This window comes from Triticum aestivum, chromosome 2D, assembly GCF_018294505.1.
Source record: "Triticum aestivum cultivar Chinese Spring chromosome 2D, IWGSC CS RefSeq v2.1, whole genome shotgun sequence".
In the NCBI taxonomy this organism is placed as follows: Eukaryota; Viridiplantae; Streptophyta; class Magnoliopsida; order Poales; family Poaceae; genus Triticum; species Triticum aestivum.
In genome coordinates, this window is record NC_057799.1 from 24,508,652 (window position 1) to 24,516,344 (window position 7,693).

Below are 7,693 nucleotides of genomic sequence, written 5' to 3' on the forward strand. Positions count from 1 at the left end.
CACACACAACACCAGAGCTGGCGGTACCGCCAGTTGACGACGAGGGTGAGGCAATGGCGGCAGTCGAGGACTAGGGCGAAGGCGAGGCGGTCAAGCGGCATGGGGAAGCACGTTTCCAATAACCGGTGAAGGGGAGGGGGAGGGGGGATCTTGATGGAGGGCATGAAGAAGGGGTGGCTCATATCAATCTCATCGGAGAAGACGGTGAGGAGGGGGGAGGTTATCATGGCAGGCGCGTTAGAGGCAGCGCCTGACAAGGTCCTGCCAACACTTGCAGACATGCGAGGCACAGAAGAGGGAGGAGGGCTGCCAGGAAGGCAGAGGATCTCCCAGAGGTCAACAATTTTATTGTTATTATTTTGCGATGGATTCGCCTGAGCTAGCATTGAGGCAGATTTTATCACTAAATTTGCGCTCTACCTGCTGTTAGGACCTATTTTTTTGGACGAATAGACTTTATCCATCTACTCACGAGTCTATGGGATCAGTATTCCAAACGTTAGTCGAGCAGGCAGGCCTTGCTAAGCAGTCAAGGCCCTGGTTTGCATTGCGATTGCAAAAACGCTTGGGCCAAAATGGTTCGTGGCACCATTCAGTGCTTCTATGAGATGCCAAGCAATCAGATTCCCACTACATCCTAGCTGCAGCCCAATTTTTTGTCGACACTGATAGCTGCTTCCGGGTAGAGCAAAAGAACATAGAATCAATCTAGGCAGCACCAGCTGCAGAATGCAGAATCCATTCAGAGCAGAACAGGACACATAGTCCAGGGGACACCTAAAAAGTTGCAAACGATGTTAAACCAAAACGAGCACAGGGCAGCACAACACCACTTCCCCAGCTCCACCATCTTGGCAACGATCAAGTCAAGATCAACCTCCTGCAGCTTCCTCCCCCCCAAAGAGCCGCTGGTGCTGCAAGAAAAAAAGGAGCATTTCATGCATGACATCTCATCGGGTTGTTGCACAAGTTTAACTTCAAAACTCAAGTAGTGTGGTATTACACAGTTAGTACAAGAAGTTGTCGCGGATACGTAAGTTAGAAATCGCACAAGTTAGTACATGATGTTGCATAAGTGATGCACAACCGGTAGTCCAAATCATCCTGGGAGGTGAGGGTGCGGTGGTACTACAATGAACCTCCTGTGCTCAGTCATCTCATCACAATCGCACCCTGTCTCTGTCATGCTTGATGTTGCTCATGATGTACTTCGCATGGACGTCATACCTCCAGGATGCTACAACGTCCGCCCTACCCTGTTGTGCTCCCAGCCTCGCACACAAACTGCTCGAGGAGCTTCTGCGTGCTGCTCGACTGCTATGACCTCTTATAACCCACAACGGCGGCTACAAGGCTCAAGTTTGCATTAATCTAATGAAATATTGGCGTGTAATACAAATGGTTCAATGAACTATATTAATTAACTAATAAATTGAAGGACAAATAAAAAAAGAAAAAAGAAAAAATTATAACGTACTACTACAATACATGAAGTCACCATCTCGTTTCTTGATAAGAAGCAAGAAGCATGACCTGAATAAAGAGAGAAATTGGCAAAACTAACGTGGGCAATGCAGAGACAGCCATGGGAGGAGGGTTGGTAGTAGTGGGTGTAGGGCTTCCCGGACCTCAACTCCACGCATGTGTTGTTATTAATTATCTATGAAGCCATGGTTTATTTGTGCTGCCTAATGTGGAATTGAGGCCCCAGAAGTGATACACACATTGCTATCAACCCTCCGCCCATGGCGGTCTCCGGATCATCAAGGATAGGTTTGCCCACACCTCTTTATTTAGGTCATGTTGCTTAATTCTCATAAATGATACAAAGTAGACTATTAGTATTTTTATAATTATTTTCTTTGTTTATCTTATTTTTATTTATTAGCAAATACATTTGCTAATATAGTTCAATAAACTTATCTTCATGCATGGCACGTTAATCAATCCATCAAATTATATTTTGAGCAAACTCGAGCATTGTGGCCCTCTAAAAGATTTGTTTTGCCTTTGTTTGATAACCATGGTGCAATGTATTGTTCGTAACAACTAACAAGACACCGACCATACTTTGTAATATGGTGCAATTAACAAAGTGGTGGTCTCTGGTTACGGGATCCCAAACCACAAACCAACATGTTGTAGTGTTGCCGATTGAGGACGAGGGCGAGGCCATGGCAGCAGTCGGCGAAGAGGTCATAACAGTCGAGTGGCAAGAGGAAGCACACAGCGGGTATAGGGTTGACATGATCGTCATATTCGATAACACAGCAAAGTGGTTCCAAAACATTAGACCCTGTGAGCTGACTAAACGAGCCAGATTAGCAAACTCTGCCTGAATGGACTGTTTTGGACAAGTGATGAACTTGTTCGACAATTTGATGTACCAATATATTCAGTTTTTAACTTGTCTGGAATAAAGTGAACTCACCTGACAACTTCATGTACCATCGATAAACCCCATATCAGATCCCGTTAGCCTCTTCTAGTTTTATACAGTATCTACGTAGGTGCGTATGCCGCCAATGAATTTTAATTCCACTCTTCCATCATATATCGTATATCTAAGTATGTTGATTGCCTAGCAATAAACTTGCAGCACGGCCAGTTGTATGCGAGTTATTAATAAGAACTTGTGAGACGGTCACAAGCCAACATTACACACGGCGGTTACAACTTTCAAACAGAAAGATGATGATGTTCGCTCTATCTTGTATTGTAATCAATTGCATCAAAGCTAAGCAAGTCGAGCCAACACTTGAGCGGTCTGTAGCCTGTACGGAATCACAAGGCAGAGACACAAGACGCTACTACATTTCTTAGTTGACATGCTTGCCTAAAAATCTAAAAGCAGAGAGACCTACACTGAACGAACCATGCCTAATTGTTGGACACATGATTCCTCTGCCCACACAACCCTGACCACTCATGGCTCAACAGCCACTGAAAAGCAGGTGCAGCACGGAGGAAGTCACAAGATGCGGCGTAAAGAGGGGCAGGGCAGGGCAGAGCAGCGTACCGTCATCATCAAGGCGTCAGGGGAAGGGCAGCAGGCGCAGCACGGCCTGCTCGGTCTCCATGGGGTCGGACCGCGAGATCTGCGCACCAGAGCAGAGCAGAGCAGCACCCAATCAGTTCATCAGCACCGCTACTACCACGAACGATCCAGCGATAAGTAAATCTGTGCGCGCGGACGGAGGATGGGCGGACGGACGGACTGACCGGGCCGCGGAGCACGGGCTTGGTGTCCTCCGCCGCGAGGCGGAAGGGGGGCTTCTTCCTCGCCCCGCCCTCCGCATGGCTTTGTTTTGAGACATAAAGATGGTGATATTAGGGTCATATCAGAGAGTAATTGTGAATTAGTAAGAATATTAGTGTTAAGGTTTGTGATTCCCGAAGCATGCACATATGGTCTCTCGTTATGCGATGAAGTTGGAGCATGATCAATCTATTTTTGATTGTCTTCCTTATGAGTGGCGGTCGGGGACGAGCGATGGTCTTTTCCTACCAATCTATCCCCCTAGGAGCATGCGTAGTATATTTTACTTCGAGGGCTAATAAACTTTTGCAATAAGTATGTGAGTTCTTTATGACTAATGTTGAGTCCATGGATTATATGCACACTCACCCTTCCACCATTGCTAGCCTCTTCGGCACCATGCAATGCCCTTTCTCACCTTAAGAGTTGGTGCAAACTTTGCCGGTGCATCCAAATTCCGTGATATGATACGCTCTTTCAAACAAAAGCCAACTTATATCTTCCACAAAACAACCACCATACCTACCTATTATGGCATTTTCATAGCCATTACGAGATATGCCATGCAACTACCACTATTCCATTTTATTTTGACACATATCATCATTGTCATATTGCTTTGCATGATCATATAGTTGGCATAGTATTTGTGGCTTGGCCACCATTTATATTTTTTTATACATGTCACGCTAGATCATTGCACATCCCGGTACACCGCTGGAAGCATTCATATAGAGTAATATCCTTGTTCTAGTATCGAGGTGTAATTCTTGAGTTGTAAGTAAATAAAAGTGTGATGATCATCATTATTAGAGCATTGTCCCATGTGAGAAAAGTATGAAGGAGACTATCCCCAGAAGCTGGGATGAGACTCCGGACTTAGATAAATAAAAAGAGGCTAAAGAGCCCAGAAAAGAGAGGCCAAAGAGCCCCAAAAAGAAAAGAAATGAGAGAAAAAGAGAGAAGGGACAATGTTACTATCCTTTTCCACGCTTGTGCTTTAAAGTAGCCCCATGTTATTAATGATAGAGAGTCTCCTATTTTGTCACTTTCATATATTACTAGTGGGAATTGGGCATCTCCATAGCCCATTTATTAGCCTCATCGATGTGAGACTTTCTCCTTTTTTGTCTTCTCCACACAACCTCCATCATCATATTCTATTCCACCCATAGTGCTATATCCATGGCTCACACTCATGTATTGCTTGAGAGTTGAAAAAGCTGAAGTGCGTTAAAAGTATGAACCAATTGCTTGGCTTGTCATCAGGGTTGTGCATGATAAATTCTTTGTATTAAGAAGATAGAGCATGACAAGATTATATGATTTTGTAGTCATAACTTTCTTTTGGTATGGTATTTTGAGAAGACATGATTGCTTTTTAGTATGCTTGAAGTATTATTGTTTTTATGTCAATATTAAACTTTTGTTTTGAATTTTACAGATCTCAATATTCATACCACATAAAGAAATATTACATGATAAACATGTTAGGTAGCACGAATTAAGCTTGGGGATGGTTGATACGTCTCCAACGTATCTATAATTTTTATTGTTCCATGCTATTATATTATCCATCTCGGATGTTTTATATGCATCATTATGCTATTTTATATCATTTTTTGGGACTAACCTATTAACCTAGTGCCAAGGGCCAGTTGCTGTTTTTTCCTTGTTTTTATCTTTTACAGAAAAGCAATACCAAACGGAGTCCAAACAGAACAAAAGTTTTTAATGATTTTTCTTGGACCATAAGACATCCTGGAAGCTTCGGGAGGAGGCCAGATGAACCACCGGGCCACGACAAGCTCAAAGGACGCGTCCTAGGGGCGCGCGCCCTACAAGCTTGTGGGCCCCATGTGGCTCTTCCAACCCTAATCTCAGCTCTATAAATACCCAGATATTCCCCGTATACCAGAGGACACACCAAAAATTCTTTTCCGCCGCCGCAAGTTTCTGTCCTCGTGAGATCCCATCTGGAGACATGTTTCGGTACTCTGCCGAAGGGGGATTCGATCACGGAGGGCCTCTACATCAACCTTGATGCGCTTCTGACGATGTGTGAGTAGTTTACCAAAGACCGACGGGTCCATAGCTATAGCTAGATGGCTTCTTCTTTCTCTTTGATCTTCAATACAATGTTCTCGTCGATGTTCTTGGAGATCTATTCGATCTAATCTTATTTTGCGGCGCGTTTGTTGAGATCCGATGAATTGTGGGTTTATGATCAGATTATCTATGAATATTATTTGAGTCTTCTCTGAAGTCTTTTATGCATGATTGGGATAGCTTTGTATTTCTCTCTCCGATCTTTTGATTTGGTATCGCCAACTAGTTTGATTTTTTTTACAATGGGAGAGGTGCTCCGTGTTGGGTTCAATCTTGCGGTGCTCAATCCCAATGACAGAAGGGGACATGACACATTTAGTATTGTTGCCAATTAGGATAAAAGATAGGGTTTATTCATAATTATTGGATCTATCCATCTACATCATGTCATCTTGCTTAAGGCGTTACTCCATTCTTGTTAACTTAATACACTAGATGCATGCTGGATAGCGGTTGATGTGTGGAGTAATAGTAGTAGATGCAGGCAGGAGTCGGTCTACTTGTCACGGACGTGATGCCTACATTCATGATCATTGCCTTAGATGTCGTCATAATTATTCGTTGTTCTATCAATTGCTCAACAGTAATTTGTTCATCCATCATATGTGTTCTTTCAAGAGAGAAGCCTCTAGTGAAAACTATGGCCCCAGGGTCCATTCTTATAGTATTATTTTCAGATCTATAAAACCAAAAACCCAGAAATAGCTTGCTGCAGTTTATTTACCTTTACTTTATTTTGCACTTCTAATTTTTTTAAACCTATCTCTATCAGATCTCATCTTTGCAAGTAACCGCGAAGGGATTGACAACCCCTTTATCGCTTTGGGTGCAAGTATTTGTTTGTTTGTGTAGGTGCTATCATTGGAGACTTGTGTGTTCCTCCTACTGGATTGATACCTTGGTTCTTAACCGAGGGGAATACTTATCTCTACTTTGCTGCCTCACCCTTTCCTCTTCAAGAGAAAAACCAACACAAGCTCAAGAGGTAGGAGACCCCACTGCCACGGGAGGGTAGGTCAAAAAATGCCATGCAAGTTCTTTTCCGTAAGCACGTATGATTATTTACGGAATACATGCCTACATTATATTGATGAACTAGAGCTAGTTCTATGTCGCCCTAGGTTATGACTGTTATGATGAATATTATCCAACGTTATCACCGATCCAATGCCTACGAGCTTTTCACAAATTGTTCTTGCTGAGTTACTATTGCTATTGCTAGTGTTACAACTGCTACAAAATTACTGCTGCTACTATTACCGTAACTATCTGTTACTACTACTATCAAACTATCATATTACTGCTGCAGATATTTAGTCTCCAGGTGTGGTCGAATTGACAACTCAACGCTAATACTTACTAATATTCTTTGGCTCCCCTGTGTCGAATCTATAAATTTGGGTTGAATACTCTACCCTCGAAAACTGTTGCGGTCCCCTATACTTGTGGGTAATCAAGTAAGCACCACACTATGAAGGCTACGGGATCGCGGAAGCCTGAATAACCCCGTTCCTTCACAAATGATGACAGCCATGATAAATCCTTTCAAAAGAAGCAAGAATAAGTGTGGTTGAATCGACGTCACCAAATCATGGGTGTGAAAGGAAAAGGGTGGTATCAGAATTATTTAAGAATCACAAGTACATTTCTTACAATACTGAGACAAAAAAGGAAAAACAAGACTCCATGAGAGAGTGTACCAGTGATCCCAAGGACACAAACAATAAAAAAGAGGGAAATCGGCTCTAGCAACTTAAGAAGAGGTCAGAAGTTCCTTTATGGAAGAGGCACAAGCTAGACGTGGTTCGACAGGATTTCATGGCCGAACTGATCAACACTACAGATCGCGAAAAACAAATGGTCTTAGTTGATGACATTGTCGTGCTATCGAAGCATTTGCAATGCCTCACCCATAAAGATGTAACTGAAGATGGCATATGGTTGGGTCATGAAGTATGATATTTCACAAATTATTTTATCAATTTTCATTTTTGTACAATACAATTAACTTGATTTTTGTTTTAGGTGGTTGATGCTACAATTCAGCTCATGCATCATGATGAACCGATTGACATAAGAGATGGGCAACTGGTTTACATTGTGAGGGTGGCCGGCGTCGCTAAGCTCGAAAGAGATGGTAGGATAGAGGAGTGCCAAGCAGACGCTATGGCGGGCATTCCTGGAACAACACAAGGCAACAACTACCTGAAACATGATCTAGTATTTTAACCACGACGTAGAACATATTTTTTATTACTATACACGTTGATCAAGTTATCTGTGCACTCCAGGTTTTCCTACATACAAACACTTTAAACGTCCACT